Raw genomic sequence first — 19,449 nt, 5'->3', positions numbered from 1 at the left:
GATCTGGACAAACTGAAGAAAATGATTGGAGGTAAATAGGATGAAGTTTAATAAGGACAAATGCAAAGAAGGAACAATCAGTTTCACACATACAGAATGGGAGGCGACTGTCTAGGCAGGAGTACTACTGAAAGGGATTTAGGGGTCATAGTGGACCACAAGCTACATATGAGTCAACAGTGTGACACTGTTGCAAAAAAAGCAAACATGATGCTGGGATGCATTAACAAGAGAAGTGTAGTGAGCAAGACATGAGAAGTCATTCTTCCGCTCTACTCTGCCCTGATTAGGCCTCAGTTGGAGTATTGTGTCCAGTTCTGGGCACCACATTTCAAGAAAGATGTGGATAAATTGGAGAAGGTCCAGAGATGAGCCACAAAAATGATTAAAGGCCTTGAAAACATTCAGGGGCGGCCCGTGACTATAGGCCAACTCGGCCGTTGCTTAGGGCACCGCCTTCAACAGGGCGCCCGGGGCGCCCGCTGATGATGGCATGCCATTGACGGCCATGCAGGCGGGGGCGCCAATCGCGCATTCCGCCTGGGGCACCAGCTGCCACAGCCCACCTCGAACCACCCCTGAAAACATGACTTATGAAAGAAGACTGAAAGAACTGGGCTTGTTTAGTTTGGAAAAGAGAAGACTGAGCAGAGACATGATAGCCGTTTTCAAGTATCTAAAAGTGTGTTACAAGGAGGAGGGAGAAAAATTGTTCTTGGCTTCTAATGATAGGACAAGAAGCAATGGGCTTAAATTTAAGCAAGGGAGGTTTAGATTGGACATTAGGAAAAACTTCATAACTGTCAGGGTGGTTAAACACTGGAATAAATTGCCTAGGGACATTGTGGAGTCTACATCTCTGGAGATATGAAAGAGCAGGTTGGATAGACATTTATCAGGAATTATCTAGATGGTGCTTGGCCCTGCCATGAGGGCAGGGGACTGGACTTGATGATCTTTTGAGGTCCCTTCCAGTGCTAGTATTCTATTATTCTAACTACAGGGTATATAATAAATAGAAATTACTTGGTAGAAAAATGTCAAAATTTGAGGCCCCTTTGTCTCCTGAGGCCAGAGACAAATGGCCCTCCTGCCCTCCCCCTCCCCCCGCCCGCACTCCCGGGCCTGGTTCCACCTTTTCTGAACTGCTTATTCACTTTGCTTCCAGTCAGTTTTTTAAGGAACCAGGGCCGGCCTGAGCCCTTTTGGTGCCCTGGGCCTGGGCACGTGGTACCACCCTGGGCGCAGGGTGCATGCGCAAGCCCACTAGTGGGGTGTCGGCCCGCCCCCCCTCCAGGGTACACGGAACTGCCCCCTGGGGCGCACAGCGCATGTGCGGGCCGGTCACAGTCACTGACGCGCTGCCCGGGGCCCGCCCCCGGGGCACACAGCGCATGCGCTGCCCAGCCTGGCCCAGTCAGTGCTGCTGGCGCACGTGCCGGGCCGTGCAGGGCCCTGAAGCCATGGGGGGAAAGGCGTTGCTGGCCAGCGCCGCGGGACTGGCACTGCGGAAGCCAGGCACGCGGCTCCTGATGGCAGCTGTAAGGGACGCTGCGCGCCCCTTACAGCTGCCATCAGGTGACCCTCATCGGTTGGCGCCCTGGGCAGCTGCCCGGCTTGCCTATGCCTCCTTCCGGCCCTGTAGGAAACATTATAGTAGATAGAGATTCAGGACCTGTAGTCAACAGGACTCTATTTACCAACTCTGAATGCACATGCCTATTTATGTAAATCACATCATCTCTCTATGCTTCGTTTTACCCACTGGATAGGAATATCAGCACCACTGTGTATCCAAATCTAAAGCAGTTCCTGTGTACCTTAGGTGATAAAATTCAAGCCTAACCAGCAGAAGTAAGAAATTGAGCAGCTGCTGCTGCACACTAACTCTCTAAAGAACACACAGATGGCCAGATTGAGATCTTAGTTATGACAGTATAGATGGAATTATTCTGGATTTACACCATTCTAACTGAGATCAGAAACAGGTCCCTGGAGTCTAGTTACATGGGGATAGCTATTATTTGCTTTTGAGATTGGCTCGGCTCTTTAGAATATGAAAATGTTAGGTCTCCCTGGATCAAATCTATGTTATAAATAATAACACAAGTAATGAAATTCAAGCCCAGCAGCCAGTACCAGTTATAACTGCAGCAGAAACATGCTGGCTTTCAGAATATGGACGCACATACACACACACTCTAAGTGCCAACCTGAGCCTTTTCACTAAATTCTTTATTGCTGCTGCTACTAGTTAGATCTCTTATAATAACAAAATACTAGGAAAGTAACCATAGTGGTAGGGGGTTTAGGGCTTGAACTGACAAAGAGCAGCCAGTCACCACCATATTGGCTACCTTCTGCAGTGGTAACAGCCTCATGTTGTGTTGCTTAAAAACTGCTCCTACCTAAATGTATCTAATGGTTTCCACCCCCATACACTAGACATAGATAGTCTGTGCTCTACCTATTTCTCACCCCAGCCCTTTCTCTGACTACAATAATGCAAACACTTACTCTGGTTGACTTAAACAGGATCAATCACATGCATAAAGTTATTTATGTGTGTTCACAAGATTAAGGCCCAACTTTTTAATAGGGGAAGTTTCCATTTGTTATTAATTTAGTAAAGTGTTTCCCGATTGTGGAGCTTTTACAACAGGCTTTCACTGCCAGCAGCAAACTGATCCCATACCTAGACAGCATTTAAAACAGAGTGAGAAATGGTTGAGTAGAGGGCAGTCACTTGGGAATCTCTACACATCAGGCACAAGGGGGATGTGAAGCTGAGGCTCTCATGTCCCAGATGAGTATCTACCCACTAGGCTATCAGTAACTTTGCCTTGCTGTTTTGAAAAATACAACTAAACCAGCTTAAATGCTTAATTCCAATGGCTGTGACTCCTAAGTAGAGACTGATGCTTCCTTTCAGTCCACAGTTAGACACCCAGCTCCCTTTCGAGGCAGGGCTGTGGCCCCATCCCTCACAGCATTACCTTTTGGTTCGCTAAGTAGTCAGATTTTGTGAATCCTTTTTTAGACACCTAACTCTCCTGTGCTTCCTGGAAACCTAAACATGGGGCTGTGAATTCCAGTAGAAAGCAGGGCACCCAAAAATGATTTAAGATTTTATAGCGGCCTCCAAAGCTTGTTGTAGCAGAGTTCTCAGCTATGGATTATATAATATTTCAATTAATCTTGGAAAGTAAAATAAATAATATGGTTTACTGTTAATACCCACATGATTTTACACGTACTTCGGGAAAATTCATCCTTGTAATTTAACTGACTTCAGCAGGAATAAATTTCACCAGAGTGAATTTGAACTGGCCCGTTACACATTTTAACTAGGGGTATGTCTAGACTACATGGCTCCGTCAATGGAGCCACGTAAACTAACTTACTCGGCATTGGCAAAGAAGCGGGAATTTAAATAATCCCCGTTTCATTAAAATAAACTTGCCCGCCCACTGTGCCAACAATCAGCTGATCCAGCACAGCGCGGCAGTCTAGACGTGGATCTGTCAGCTGGGGAAGCCTTTGCCAACCGATCCTGTAAACCTCGTTTCACGAGGCATAAGGGATTGGTCGGCAAAGGCTTCCCCAGCTGACAGATCCGCATCTAGACTGCTGCGCTGTGCCGGATCAGCTGATCGTCAGCACTGCGTGGAGGCCATGTTTATTTTACTGAAGCAGGGATTATTTAAATCCTCGCTTCTTTGCCTATGCCGGGTAAACTAGTTTACATGGTTCCGTCAACAGAGCCATGTAGTCTAGACATATCCTAGGGGATCCAGACTCCATTGCTGCTGTAGCCTGAGCTTATTGCAAGTCTTTGGAGCTCCTTAAAACCTTGCATTCATCCCCTCTACCACTAGCTTCCTCCCATATCTATTTCAATGACCTCTTGTAACCCTCTCACTTTCCCCCACCCAGTGCTGCCACCTCATCCTTCATTCCCCCATGCCCGAGTCCCACATACTCTCCTTTACCATGCCAAAGGTTCTGTGTGCCTCCCATTTCTGCCTCTGCCATACCAGGCACTATGTAAACCGATTTCCTCTCCCCTATGCCTAGGTCCCCCATTTCTCCCTACATTTTAAACTCTGTTGAAAGAATGGACAGATACAGAAGCTATTAATGACTACTATCAACCAGTTCTCTGATCTAGAGACAGATTCAGATCTGTTGAAGTGGACATTCCTGCTAATTAGGTGCCAAGAACTTTGCAAATCCTTTATTTCCCCTTTCCTATTTTTCAGTTTTCACTCAAATCCGTAAGGCTGGGCCCATTGATTCCTGGAACGCTCTATCAAATTTTGGAATAGGTAGGGTTCAACATTCAAAAGTTATTGCATTGCAGACAGACAAATGTCACTGAATTGGCTTGACTTCTCTCAGCCAAAAATGACTCACAGTTCTGATTCTGCTCTCACACGCATTGGCGTAAAGCCAGAGTAGCTCCACTGAAGTCAATAGAGTTACATTTGTAGAACAGGTATAAGTGAGACCAGAGTCAGGCTGTAACACGCAAAACTCCCTTTGACATCAGAGTGAAGGCCAGCAGATATATGTTAAGTCTTTTGATATTTCCAACAATCTGACTCTGTGAATGAGTCAATTTTGTTCTTGATTTCACACATTTAATTACCAGTGCAGCCAATGGTAACTCCACCTGAATAAATTAAGCAAGAATTGGGACATAATTAGTAGTATTACTTTTAACCTGCTTTATTTTAGATCATATGCATGCAGTAACATTGCAGCAGCTCCTATTCACTACACTGAGATGCACTGTAACCATTTGGTGTGCACTGACACAATAATTGTATGCTTATTTGTGATATACTTTATAGCCTTATAACATCACATTTCACATTTTAAGGTTTACATGATAATATTTCAACAATATTGCCTAGTGACATGATGCATCATAATCACTCAGCAGAAGAGATTACAATTTATTGTTACGCCACTGTAGTATTCTTCAGGGTTTCAGACTTGAGTCCTAGTTCAGTTTTTACAACAGCATGATACCTAGAGAATGTGCTAAGATGAGCCAAAGAATACATTAATTCATCCTCAAAATAAAAAAGCATAGATTTTAATGTGTCTGTAAATAAAGCAAACAGTAGAATACTTAAACAACTAGGTTCTTTTGCCTTTAGGTCTTTGTATTGCTTTTATTACTAGCATTACCCATCTTGTTGTGACAGTAGACATACACTCAGGTTGGCATGGTGCGGGAGGCAAAAGCAGACCTAGCTGCCATCTTGACTGTGAAGGACCCGCTGCTACCATGGCTGTGTCCCCACTGTTCCATTCCCACCTTGTGCCATCCAGATGCGCCATGCGCTCACGCCTGCCGGAGAGTGCCGCGGGGCTGCTGGAGTCCATCATCCAGGTGCCATTGGGCTGGATTCTGGCCAGCCTGCCCAGATCCCCTAGGCTCCTGGTGAGGCGCAGCCTCCATTCCATACTCAGCCCATGAACTGCTAACTTGTTCCCTGTTTGGAGCAGCGTCTGGCTGCCATGTGGGAGAGACTGTAACAATAAATAAACTCAGTTACAGATGCTGGAGCTGGAGCTCCAAGGTCCCTGCCCTGCAGGCAGGCTCTTCCCAGTGGAATCAGCACTGCGGGCTGGGAGGAGGAGGGCAGCAAGCTGGGCTGCTCTCTTGTCCTGGCCAGGGGACCTGGGCAAACCTGAGCCAGCATTTTCCCCAGCTGTAGAAGAAGGTGTGGCTGAGGGCCTGGAAGATGCCCTGAATGGGGATGGTGCTGGGAGCTCTCCTGTCTGGGGGAAGAGGGAAAAAGCAGGGCACTGTTCTGCAGGCAAGGCACTGAAAGCAAGAAGCACCACATATCCACTCTACCTACACAGGATTGGGTGTTCCTACATGTCAGCATCACCATGCCCTTCCAGGGTGGGCCCAGGGGTGCTCTGCACACAACACACCTAGGGTGGCTCCCCTACCCAGTTGCTCCTGCACTTGCTGCAGGCAGAGCAAGCAACTTTACAGCCAGCTGCTTATCACTATGGCTGTGTCCAGACTCAGGGTTTTTTTTGAAAAAAGTAGCCTTTTTTTGAAAAAACATCACCTGCGTCTAGACTGCAGCCGCGTTCTTTCGAAATTAAATCGAAAGAACGCGGCTTTTCTTTCGACGGCGGTAAACCTCATTTTACAAGGAAGAACGCCTTTTTTCGAAAGTGCTCTTTCGAAAAAAGGCATTCTTGAATGCCAACAGGGCTTTTTAGAAAGAGAGCATCCAGACTCACTCGCTGCTTTCTTTCGAAAAAGCGGCTTACTTTTTCGAAAGTACTGCTTGCAGTCTAGATGCTCTTTTTCGAAAGAGGCTTTTTCAAAAGATACTTTTGAAAAAGGCTTGTAGTCTAGACATAGCCTACTTTATTCCCTACCCTCAGCTGGTGTTAGTCCTAGGGAAAACCTGGAGACAGCTGCAGGATGCAAACCCACAACCCCATGTTATAAAGGCTGACACCTTCTCCATTAGGCCACTGGAGGTCCCACCCCAGGCTACCCTGCCCTGCCCTGCCACGCCACGCCACCTGCTGCCTGCCCTCCCCTCCCCCTTCTTGAGTCTTCCAGTGTATTCGCAAATGTCCTCTGTGCCCAACACCTCTCCTTTTATAATAGCATAGACTAGCATTACCCGGCTTGTTGTGATGGTAAATGTACATGTGAATGTACATGTGGCCTCCTCCCTTCTCACTATTCTGGAGAGGAGGTGGGGGCAGCTTAGGCCAAGCAGACACCTCCCTTCCCACTGTTCCCAAGGGTGGGGAGGCTTGAGTTGTGCAGCCTCTTCCCTCCCTGCTGCTCCCGAGTGCAGAGGGGGTGGGGCCATGTGTCTTTTTCCCTCCCTGCTGCTCTGGGGATGCAGCGGTGCTCTTCTCCTCCCCATGGTGGGGGTGGGGGAGACATGCATGTGGCTTCCTCCCGCCCTACTGCTCTCAGGGCCGGGGAGGCCTGGGCCAACTCAGGCCATGGAGCCACCTCCCTTACCACTGGTTCCAGGGGCGTGGAGATTTGTGCCCTACAGCCTCTTCCCTCCCTGCTGCTCCTGGCGGGGGTGGGGAGGGTTGGAGTCATGCATCCTCTTCCCTCCCCACTGGGTGTGCTGCTTCTCCTCCTCTCCTCCCTTTGGTGGGGGTGGGTCCTCAGCAGAGGGGATGGGGCTGTAGACAGGGCAGGGGAGCCTGCTTCCCTCTATGAACTTCTCAAGTCTTTTTAAATGTTATCTGTGACAGACGGTGTGATGGACACCTTGCCTTTTATAATAGTATAGATTATAAAAATCAAAGAGAAAGGGATACGTTATAATCAATCTTTTGCAAAACAAATGCCTAAAGTCTGAAATAAATGGTCTGATTTTCAAAAACACTAGGCATCTATCAACTCCCTCTGACTTACAAGGCCCTGATCTTTCAATAAGAACTACATACTGGCCCAACACTCACAGAATGTTACAATGGGCTTTCATCTGTTCACATGGCATTTGCTGTAGAAGGATCTAATTTTTACGTATCATAGGTGACTCACAAGATTACCATATTGAATGTATTAAAATTCCTAGCCACAATGCATCAACTCAATGGCAGAATCATAGCTTAAACCACCGATGAGCAACCTAGGCTACCGAGTGGGCTGTATGAGTGGCTCTCCTTCATCTCAGTGGGCCACAAGATTGTTGTAACCAAGATGGTCTCCCAGGATAGGGTAGTTTTACTAATTGTGCTTGTGTACCTAGAATTTTGGATATGTGCCAATGGAACTATAGCATCGCTTTAATTGGATGCATTGAGAGCACAGGACTCTCACAATGTACAATCAGCACACAGCTCAATTCGTGTGTCTTTGCTTTAAGTGCACATCAAGTATGTAATATGGATAGGAGAAAAAACAATGCTGATGAAAATCAGGAGACTCTGGTAACCCTATATATGGGCAACAGTAAATAAAATGGGTCGTGGGCACCAATGGGCTGCTTGTGGTCCTCAGATTGCAGGTTGTCCACCACTGCCCTAAACCACAAAGCTAGGAACTTTAGGCCAATATTTTTAAAAATGGACACCTAAAATTTGGCTCTTAAATCTGTATTTGGGCATCTAAATAAGTGACCTGATTTTCAAGTCCTGACCACTCAGCAGTTTTTGAGACTCCTGTCCTGAGTAAAAGCAGATACATTGGAGACGTGGGTCCAATACCACTTTGCCACTGTGATTGTATGTGTGAAAAGAGCAAAATTTGTCCATTATTTGTGTCACATTAAAATTTGAATATCCTGGGGGCTTTAACTTGCACTTACACTTTGCACTGTATTGTATTTGACTGTAATCTTTTTGGGGCAAGAACAATATCCTCAAAGACAGTAACCATATAGTCTGAATAGTGTTGAGCCCACTAGTATCCTTATTTAGCCTGGGTAGTGTGTGAGATGCACATCATTCCAATGAAGTTAATGGGCCTATTTGTGAAGGTTTCAAAACTTAACCTAAATAAATAACAGCAGCAGTCTTGCTGTGAAAGGATGGGACTAAAAGTCAGGAGATGTGAGCTTTGTTCTTTACACAGTTTCCCACTTAGAGGCCAGAGTTAGGATCACAGCAGTCTAAATCCAGAGTCACTGACTTTAAGATTTACAATACATTGGGATACCCAATGTAATTCAGGACTTCTTGAGTTGCCTTGCCCTGGTCACTTCGGCCAAACCTGGTAAGTACCTAAAGTTAAGCACTTAAACGAAAGTGGCTCAGTTGTAGAGCCCATAACAGCAGTGTACCAGAGAGAACTCGGCCCCCAATGGCATCTGAAGGAATACTTTTGTTTTACCTGTTTACTTTTATTTAATAGCAGTGAGTGTGCACGTCTTTTCTGTTTCAGGTATGCGATGCCCCTGGCCTGGCCTCTGACTCCGAGCCACAGTGGATCACAGCCCTAAGCCCGGCGCCCCCGCGTTGCAGGGCACACGAGTCCCCACGCCAAGAGAAGCCAGAGGGGCCGTGCCCGTCCTGCGGCTCCGTCGCCCGGGCCCCGCCGCAGCGCCAGGGACGGGCTCCATGAAAGGCAGTGCCGGTCCCTTCGCCCAGCTCGTGTTTGTGAAGCCAGCTCCGCGGCAGCCCGGCCCAGCACCTCCCTTCCTGCTGCCCCCAGGCGCTGCGCCACGCCGCACGGGTTAGCTCGGGCGGGCAGGGGGCGTAGCTGGCGCCGGGTGCCAGGCGCACGCCTCTGCCTGACACGCAGCGAGGGCGCGGCGGCGGAGCAGCTGGAAGGGCCGGTCGGGCGGCGGCGGCCGCGCCGCGGTGCTGGGGCTCATTAGTGTCTGTGAGTGTCTGCCCCCGGGGGCAGGGCGGGGGTGCCGTGCGTGCCTGGCTGGGCGTGCGAGCGAGTGACTCGTCCCGGCCCCTCCAGCGCCGCCTCCACCCAGCGGGCTGGGAGCCGCCCTGGCCGCGCTCCCCTCCCTGACCCTCCCCTTACCCCGCCGGCCAAGGGAGCCTGGCAGAGCGAGCGGCGCCGGCGTCATGTGACAGCGGAGCCTAGTGCCAGGAGCCTGGGGGAGCCGAGCGAGCGCCCTCCCCTCGCCCAGAGCCGCGCGGCCACCGCGGAGCGCACAGCCTCAGCCGCAGGGAGGGAGCCGGGCGCGTTGCTGCTGCACAGCCCCCATCGCAGGGCTTCGGCCGAGCCCGGAGGCGGCGGAGGCCCCTGTGCCGCATGTGAGCGCGGGGAGCGGGCGGGGGCTGAGCTTGCCTGCAGCGGGCAAAAGTTTCCAGCTGCTGGGAGAAGTGCGGGGCGGGGGAGGGGGAGTGAAGTGTCGCGGCGAGCGGGGCGCGTGCAGAGCAGCCAGCGCGCGGAGGCTCTGCGGGCCGGGACACCCTGCCCCCGCGGACAGTCCCTTGACGCGCTCTGGCTCCTGCGAGGCTTTGCTGCTGCTGCGAAAGTTGTTGCAGGGGGGAGGGGGCGGTGAGCAGCAGCCGCCAGGAAGGGGGGAGCGTGCGTGTTTCTCTCGTCAGCTCCTGCGGTGCTTTATTATCTGCTTCTTCGCAGCTTGTAAAGGGGAAGGAGGGGTCACCAACTCCAATGATACTTTGTCTCTTTCTGGGAAGAAGGGACAGAAGGTCACGTGTGTGTAGGGGGGCAAGTAGGGGGATTTCTGCGAACGTTTCCACCCCCGGTTTCTGTGATTTTTTTTTTTTCAAGAGAGGGTGGGACAAAATACAGGGGTTTGCTCTGGTGTATGTGATTTCCGCTGGCTTTTACTGAGATTGGGTAAGAAAAATCACACACCTGTGTGTGTGAGACCGTTGGCTCAGCTTTTCTGGTGAGGATCCCACGACAAGTGTGTTTGCTCCATGTCTCAATATGAAAGGGAGCCTCTTTTTTCCCCGCTAGTGCCTTGGACAATTTGAGACGTTCTGCTGAGCTTCTGGTACTCGGTAGCAATTGCTTCAGCCCCCAGAGCATCTTTTTGCAGCCTGGGGATTGCGGTACAATAGACAAATATAATTTCAAACGCCATCAGTTTACTAATAATCTTGAATTACAAAATTGGGTAGGACAACATAATGGGTCCATTAACTTCCGTGGGATTGTAAAAATTTGTCGGGGGGGGGGGCGGAGAGCAGTCAAGAGATTAGTTTTTCATGGTGTTTTTTTTTTAAACAACACGCTATCACTTAGCATTAGGATTTTAACACTGTGGAATAGTTTATTGGCCACATTTAACCCTGGTATAATTCTGCTGACTATTGTGGACCTACACCATACATAAAATTAGTTCAAAAGTGTTTTAAAACTCTAGTCTTAACACCTGTATAGGAAAAAAAATAAAATATCTAATATTTATTATAGCTCTTACACTTGCAATATAAAATAACTTTTATAAGAAACTGGGAATTAACATCCATAATTGACTTCCTGCCTTTAAGAGTGCAGTTTTTCTGTACTTACATGGTAAAAGAAATATTTATCTTCAAGCTTTGTCAGATGTAAGTTTTCACCCAGAAGTATTAGAGTGGGGAGTGAGGGGGAAGGAAAGGACCAGAGAAAGTTCTTTAAGTCCCCATGTTGAAATTCCACACAAAGTAGTAAACAATCAGGAATAATATCCAGTTTAGAATTGTTCAAAATGTCATTCTTTTTAACTCAAATTATTTGATGAAATCAATTTCTTTATCAAATCTGATTCAATTTTACTGTACCTGCATTGTTTGCTTGCGCTCTGCCTCTATATAGTGGCTCTTTGAAAACTCAGGAAGTGTCACAATTCTCAGGACTCTGCCTTGACTGTTATGAGAAGCAGAGTTAGGGGACTTTGTGGAGGGACTTTGTGATTTTGATTCTATTGATATTAATGTCCATAAATATTATTTAATCTGTATTGAAAAATAATAATACAATTGCTTGTCATGTATTTTCCATAGAATAATTTTTAAGATGTTCTCTCTTGGTTGTTGGACCTTCTTTTTTTTTTTATGAGAGGAATCACATCTGGATTTGATAATCCTGTCTGACCCTGGAGACACTTACTTCAAACTAACTTTATCCCTTGTGCTTTAAAATGTATGGTTTGGTTAGATAGCACTAATATTTTCAAATACAAGAGTCTGCAGCAGAGTTTAGTTGACTGGCATACTTTCCTTTTATCCAAGCAGGTAAATATGTTTTGCCTACACTGGTTAATGTATAATAGTAAGTAAAGCCTGAGGCCTGGGGGGAGGGGAGTGGAGACAGAAGATGTAAAATGGTCCGTTCCTTTTATGAGAACATTAATATTTTGTCAGTAAGTAACAGTTGTGAGTGTTCCCTACCATATTATAAAATGCACTAAACCTACACAACAGCTGTAATATCAGTCAAAAACACAAGTGAAACATGTGGCTGAGAACCATATTGCCTACCTTACCATCTAATATCCTAGGACCTACATGACTACAGCACTACAAAAACAAGTGTTCAGGTAAATAATGATGAAAAAGTGAATTAAATCAGTTGAAAGTGATCATATACTACAGTATTGAGAAGCTAAACAAGAGCCTAGATTATTTTATATTTACCTTTCCAAATGTTAAGTATAAAGAAAATAAACTGGTAATGTAAATGCAGAACATATAAACTTATACACTGGTGTTCAGCTTCTTCTGTAACCTGTTGCAATCTCATACTTCTGAAACTTCGGTTACTAATATGAAATTTATGGTGGTTACTGTCATTACTAGGATGCTGATCAACGTAACTTGCAGTAACACGTTCTCACATCTGATAATATCTGGTACAGCAGCTGTCTGACCTACTGTGGGGAACTAGTTCAAAGCATGTTGTAAAAGAACAGTGAAGTGGTTGTTCTGAGAGAAACCAAGTATAAAACTTAGTCTGATACATTTCATGTAGATGAAATGTGCTACCTCACCCCCAGAGCTCCCTATTTCCTTAAACAGCTTGATGGGTTTAGTGTCATATGTAGGAGTGATTTGTCAAAAATTATATATATATATATAATTTGTGATTAACTGGTTCTACAGATAAAATCTCCATGTGCAACTGAAGCAAAAGTACAGAAAAGTGAAAATTAGTGTGAATTGTTGTAGATAAATATTTTAGTAGAGTGAGTCTTTTTAATAATTCTTGTAATTTTAAGTTCTGTCATCAGTACACTGAGAAGAAGAGCTCTGTCTGTTTGAAACCTTGTGTCTCACCAGTCTAATAAAAGATATTACCTCACCCACCTTGTTTCTCTAATATCTTGGGACCAGCAAGCTACAGCAACACTGGGTACACTAAATTATGTCAGCCTTCAGCTGCCAAACCATACTGAATTTTGGCAGTGGCAAAATAGCCAATTTCTGAAATAGAGTGTACTTTTAATATTAATTCCTGTAATGATCCAATCCCTTGGTTGTTCTCTTTGAAGAAGACAATTTTAGGCTAAGAGTAAGCTGATTGCTGTTATGTAAAATCCAGACTGTAGTTAAATATTAGCAGTTTAGGGGCAAAAAAAAAATAATCTAAGGGATGGCTGGGATAAATTGTCATGACTTGTGGTGTCTAAAATCACATGTCCTCTCCTGTTGAGTGTAGATATTTGCCTGTAAATAGGGAGGTCTCCTATATAAAGACAGTGTTTGTATTCACACCCAGTGAACAAACACCTCCACCCACTGTTGTTGTTTAAAAAACTCCAGCTGCTCATGAATATAGGGTCAGAGAGAGCTGCCTAAATGTTTCTCTGTGCTTTCTCTCCAGCACAGCCAGCAGAGCTGTTTCCTGTTCTTTGTTTCAAGGCTGGGGTTTGCGTCATACATTCCAAGTGGCATATGTGTGCTCTTTCCTGTTTCAGGCTGTTGTGTGTGGGTTTTTTTTTAAGTACACCAGTAGCCCAGTCCAGGCCCCTTGTCACTGCCCTGCAACTCCCAGTCTCCACCCAGTGAGTTATCATGTCTCTACACACTCATGATTGCTTAAGATCCCTGTGTTATGTCATCATGAGAAGTCTGAGTTAACCTTTTAACACACACCCTCTACTCCAATATATTTACATGGGTGAATAATGAGTTTCATTCCCTTTTCTAAAAACCTGTGTTTGACTCTCAAAAAAATTGAGCCTGATTTCTCCTCTTACCAGTGCCAATGTAAGTCTGGAATAATTCTTTTAAAGTCAATGGAGTTGCAGTGGTGTAATACCAGTGCAAATGAAAAGAGAATACAGACCTGTACATTCATTTTTGTGAAACCTTATTTGCTGCTCCCTTCATTCGTTCTGAAGATATCACCGTGATCATGTTCTGTTCCAGTTTTGATCAAGATTAGAATTATACCATTTTTTTTTTTTGAAGAGAGGAAATATCATACTGTCACCTGAATTCAAGGATCCATATTCTTCCAGATTTAACTCATGAAAATGAAACCTTGCTAACAGCTTTCTTTGGATTAAATGGGTATGACACTCCTATACTTGCTAAATTCTTGAGCACTTTTTGAAGGATAAAGTACATGTGTTTTCTACTTTTAATATCAGATTTTTTTTCGTTTGTCTTCTGTGGACCAACAAAAACATCAAGAGGAAATTCAAAAAGAGGATATAAGAAATCTTTCTGTAACTCTGCATCTGACTGGAGAAGAACTAAGGACCTGAACCAAAGCTCAATTAAATGTATAGATTCCCATTGACTTCAACAGGCTTTGGGTCCTGTCCTAAATGAATGAAAAATATGAGAAAATAAGAGAAGGACTGTCTTTCTTTACCACTTACATTTTTTTAAAAATGTACATTTTCCTGCAGGTACACAGAAATGTTCCATCTTTAAATATGTCCTTTTTATTTCAAATTGTTTTTCAAATATTTCTTCTGATACTGCTGGCTTTTTCATGTTAAATTTTTAAAAAAGGAAGTTTATGTTGGACACACCTGCAATATTTTTTTTAAAAGCATAATAGTACTAGAGACACTTTGTAGTGAAAACAGATAACTAAATATTAATATTAACTATATCTAAATGATAAGTAACAATGGCTATTTTCAGCAACACTGAAATACACATGCATGTGGATACTTACATTACTTTGTTTTTGTCTCTTCAGAAACACAAATTGTAAGAAAATTATTTCAAGTGAACATACAAGTTAATAATTTTGGTAAGTTATTTTTAAAAATCATTATTTGTTCTCTTTTATGGATTTTTACTTTTGTTCTTTTGCTGCTGCTGTTAGAATATTCTGCATAGCACGTTGTCATTGCACAGTGAATAAATATTGTAATTTAGCTACTAGTTAAAATGTACAGGGTTTGAACCTTGGTCGTAATTCATCTTTTCACTGTGGATCAGTAAAAGGTGTTGAACTAGTTTTAGTTTAGTATTGGGAAACTGTGTAAGTGTAGTACATTTTGGTATTCACACCTTTCTTCAGTCAAGTTTTTATAAAATCTAAGACCGAGATTCATATTACAATAAAATTCTGCATTTTGTTTATTAACTGACACAGCCTGCAGGACATCCTTTCAAAAATAAAACTCTTCTGTTCAGTCAGTATTGAAGCTTTGTGTTTTCATTCCAAGGCTACTTGCTTCTAATTCAGAATGTGAAGTTTGGCAGAGCTAGTTTAGGAACAGATTTAACCCTTCACTTTTAAGGTTTTATCTAATGCCAGTGCTTCCTTTTAGAGATTTAATAGCCATTGTTGATGTGTCCCAAAGGGAACTAGTATAAGTGTATGTTAGCTAAATAGAAAGATAAATCTCTACCAGATTTTAAATGCTAGCATAAACCAAAATGGAAAGAGAATGGGGGAGGCTTGGAGAGGCTGGCAACAAGCATTGGCACATGAAAGAGTGAAAACCTCCACTCTTCGAGAGTCCAAGTTTATTTAATCATTCTTCCATCTCTACCATCCACTTTTTCTTTATTTCCCTAAATCCACACACATGCAATACATGCTCATGGACATTTTTCCTATTTTCAAATCTTTATTGAAACTAAGAGCGTAAAACTATTTTAAAGTATTTTTTGTCTCTTAATGGCTAGAGATTTGTAGCTTTGCCCCATGTGGTCAAAGATATAAAAGACTTTCTGGAATATATTTGAGCAAGTAATAGAGCAGACTTGAGCCTTAATATAAGAGATGATGTTTTATATCCTGATGTTGGAATATTTTTTTTAAAGACACTCAGCCTGATTTTCAGATCCTGATTTCTCTGCAAGTAAAATTAGTTTTGAGATCTGTCACACTCTTTCTGCCTCTCAATTTCCCAACCAGTCTTCTCAAATGGAACAAAGGGTAGTTTTATTCTTCCTTTCAAATTCTTTAAAAAATTAACTTTTTTTAAAAAAAGGTCCAGCTTGGAAGGGAAAAATTGCCATACCATTCAGTATACTTCATTTGTTTTGAGAAGTCAGATCTGCTCTCTTTGCTAAACTATTTCTCCTTGTAAGCAATAGCTTGAGACAGGAAACCAGACAGCAGTCTACCCTGATAAGGGGGAGTATTGTATGGAGTATTGTCTAAGGAGGTGGCTAAAGATCGTTTCTCTTTCTGTCTTCTTCAGGGCTTAGATTGCATGGATGCAAAGTTTTCTCATTGGAAACTTCTAACTCAAAAAACAAATTCCTTTTTTGAATACCCTTAGAAACTCTTTTATTAAACTTTTTTTATATGGGCAAATTTGTTTTTCAGCCATATAGCTATAGAGTTTGCATAATAGCATAGCTGTGCAGTTCAATGAAATATAGACTAAATCTGCTACATGGCTTCTGACAAATTCATATGTTAGAGGAGTTCTAGATCAAACAGTGATTTCTAAAAATGGCAAAATTATTATTTGCATTTTCTGCATCTCAGTACAGCATTTGCATGTTTCAGGAGTAATTCCAATTCTCACTGAATATCCAGTAGGATTTTTAAATTTTTAAAGTTATCCATTAGCAGAAATTCTCTCATTGCACAATCAGGGTATGTCTACACTACCCCGCTAGTTCGAACTAGCGGGGTAATGTAGGCATACCGCACTTGCAAATGAAGCCCGGGATTTGAATTTCCCGGGCTTCATTTGCATAAGCGGGGCGCCGCCATTTTTAAAACCCTGCTTGTTCGAACCCCGTGCAGCGCGGCTACACGGGGCACGAACTAGGTAGTTTGAACTAGACTTTCTAGTTCGACCTACCGTTACTCCTCGTGAAATTAGTTCGAACTAGGAGGGTAGTGTAGACATACCCTCAGTTCCTTATAACTTTTCCCTAGTACCGGTCTTTGTGGACCAAACTGTTTTGCTGTTTTCCTCAGCATTGCTATCTCTGGGTCTCAGTCCACACTTTAAAAGATTCAGTCCACATAGCTACATCAGGCAGAGATGTGAAAAAAATACACCTGCGCCCCAACCAACATAGGTATGGTGACTTATCCTTCATTGTAGACACAGCTGTGTTTGATGAAAAAATGCTTCCATTAATGTAGAAAAGAGGAGACTGAGAGGGAACATTATAACAGCTTTCAAGTACCTAAAAGGTTGTTAAAAGGAGAAGGGAGAAAAATTATTCTCCTTTACCTCTGATGACAGGACAAGAAGCAGTGGGCTTAAATTGCAGCAAGAGAGGTTTAACTGTCAGGGTGATTCAGCACTGGAATAAATTGCCTAGGGAGGTTGAAGAATCTCCATCATATTTAAGAGTAGATTAGATAAACACCTGTTAGGGATGGTCTAGATATGGGATGTTAAATTGCATTTAATCAGCTAATCGAATAGTCGATGGAATTTCCATCGACTGCTTGATTAGTTGATAAGGGGGGGAAATGGTAGAGCCACATTGGGCTTAGCTCCCAGCCTCGGGAGCTAATAACCCTGCTGTGGTTCTGTCTTTTAAATGTATTAAGAGCCTCCAGGCTATTAATATATTTAAAAGGCTGAGGTGCAGCGGCAGGAGGGAGAGGACACCGGGTGCAAGCCAGGAATCAGCTGTCCTGGCTCACGCCTGTCCCAGATGCTGCGTTTCTCTTTCCCTGACCCCCTTTCCCTTCCCCCCACGGAGACAGTGCTGGGGGGAACCAGCTTTTATGCCCGCTCCTCCGACACACGCACTGGTTCCTGCTCCCCGCCCCTTTCCTCCCCCTTTGCTGCCTCTCTCTGATAGAGGCTTATGCTTATTGGGTAGTTAACTAGTTGCTTACATCCCTAATCCCAGATAGTGGTTGGTCCTGCCATGAGGGCAGAGGACTACACTTAATGATCTCTTGAGGTTCCTTCCATTTCTAGGATTCTATGATTGGAGGGATAGGGGTGATATTCCCACAATGGCAGAGAAACTCCTTCCATCAGTATAGGTTCTGTCTGTGCTGTGGAGTAACAGAGGCATAGCTATAGCAACGTGGCTATGCCAGTGTAGTCTCTGTAGTGCAGACACGCCCTGGATTTTCACTTTTCTCACTCTTACTCCCTCTGACTGAATCAAATTACTCATCTAAATATGAGATTTTCTTTCCTGGTGCTATTTTGGGCCTGAAAGGAAGAAAAGCATGTGCTTACTTCCAATGAAAGTCTGAGTATGTTCTTGCTGATCCAGGGCCTTAAGGGACAACTATTACTATGAGTACAAAGAAATTTTATTACCAGCTATGAGGGGGATTTCCTTTACCCCTTCCAGGGAATCCCACTATAAGAAACTGCTTCTCCTTGGTTGAACTATCTTTTAAGGTTCCTTTTGAAGTAATTTCTCATTCAGTCTCTGAAAGCCTCCCTGGTCTTTCAACATCATCAGTATAGTTAATTGATTTTCAAACTTTTTGGCCCATGGACTACCTGGTTCAATGTAAACCTTTCTGCAGACCACCAGTTCCTAATGGAAATTCACCATTAATTACATAATTACACTTGAGCCATTTTGCTAGTGCTGCAGCCAGGGAGAACAGTTTAATTTAAGTGATTAAACAGATTAAGCATTTTAACTTTCTTGTGTTCATTTATCAAACTTCATTTTAAATAAAGTAAAATATTAATTTATGTCCAACACACAAAGTTTCAATATTGTCTTTATTTATGGCGGGGAACCTTTTTGGGATCAGGGGCCACTGACCCACAGAAAAATCAGTTGGGGACCACAGAAGTGAGAAGCAAAAAAAACTCCTCCAAAAATCCCCAGTCCTCACTGATGAGACATCTCACTCCTCTGGCCCTAGGGATCAAGGGGAAGGGACAGGGAGGACTGAGGTTCAAGGCTTCCCATAGGTCAGATTTACTTTTCTGGGGTTCTGGAATTAGTGCATTTTATGGACCCCCTTAATCTCTGGGGTGGGAACAAAAATGAGGGGTTCAGAGTGCAGGACAGGGCTGCCAGCAAGTGGAATATAGGTGCAGGAGGGGGTGAGGGTGCGAGGTCTGGGTGGGAGAGAGGTAGCAGAAGCAGGCTGAGAGTATGGTTTCCTGCCAGGGAGAGGGGCAAGGGAGGGTGCAGTGATGTGGCCAGGAGGGGAGAGTTCTGGAGCAGGGTTGGGGGTAGGGTGTCTGTCCAGGAGGGAGGATGCCGGATGAGGCTTGGGGTAGAGTGTCTGGCCAGGAGGGAGGGTGTAGGAGCAAGCTTGGTGTTCGGGGTCTTGGCGGGAGGAGGGAAGTGAGCGAGGGGGATTGGAGTATGGGGGTCTGGGCATGAGGGGGGGATGTAGCAGCAGCTGCCTCTGGACAATGCATCACTGTGCTGCTATTCCCCTACTGGGGTAGGGTTGGGGAGGGGGCTCAGCCCCACCTTCCCCATGCAGCGGGGAGCCCATGAAGCCAAAGCTGGAGCACCATCTCCAGCTTCCAGCTCAGAGGGCGCATGCAGAGGAGTGGGGGGAGACATGAAGAAAGCCCCGAGCTTTCCCACCAGACCCGGCTTGCGGAGAGAGGCAGAGCAAGCAGCTCTGGAGCTGGCGTTGCAGCCTTGTGGCTGCACTGCAACCACAAAGCTCAA

The 19,449-nt window shown here is 44.7% G+C and overlaps 1 protein-coding gene across 5 annotated transcripts in view; it reads left to right on the top strand.

Moving 5' to 3' along the window:
* The first annotated feature begins 9,245 nt into the window (after nucleotides 1-9,245).
* The window catches only part of KLF3 (KLF transcription factor 3), a 36,993-nt gene continuing 26,789 nt past the window's right edge, over nucleotides 9,246-19,449 (top strand). The window contains exons 1-2 of one of the 5 annotated variants that reach the window (XM_006129527.4): nucleotides 9,246-9,346; nucleotides 14,597-14,650. The gene's annotated coding sequence lies outside the window, so the exon portion shown is untranslated. The other 4 variants (XM_006129526.4, XM_075930558.1, XM_014576734.3 and 1 more) reach the window with 4 other exon arrangements.

Source organism: Pelodiscus sinensis, chromosome 5 (assembly GCF_049634645.1).
Source record: "Pelodiscus sinensis isolate JC-2024 chromosome 5, ASM4963464v1, whole genome shotgun sequence".
NCBI classification, from domain to species: Eukaryota; Metazoa; Chordata; order Testudines; family Trionychidae; genus Pelodiscus; species Pelodiscus sinensis.
This window is presented reverse-complemented; position numbering and strand designations above follow the sequence as displayed.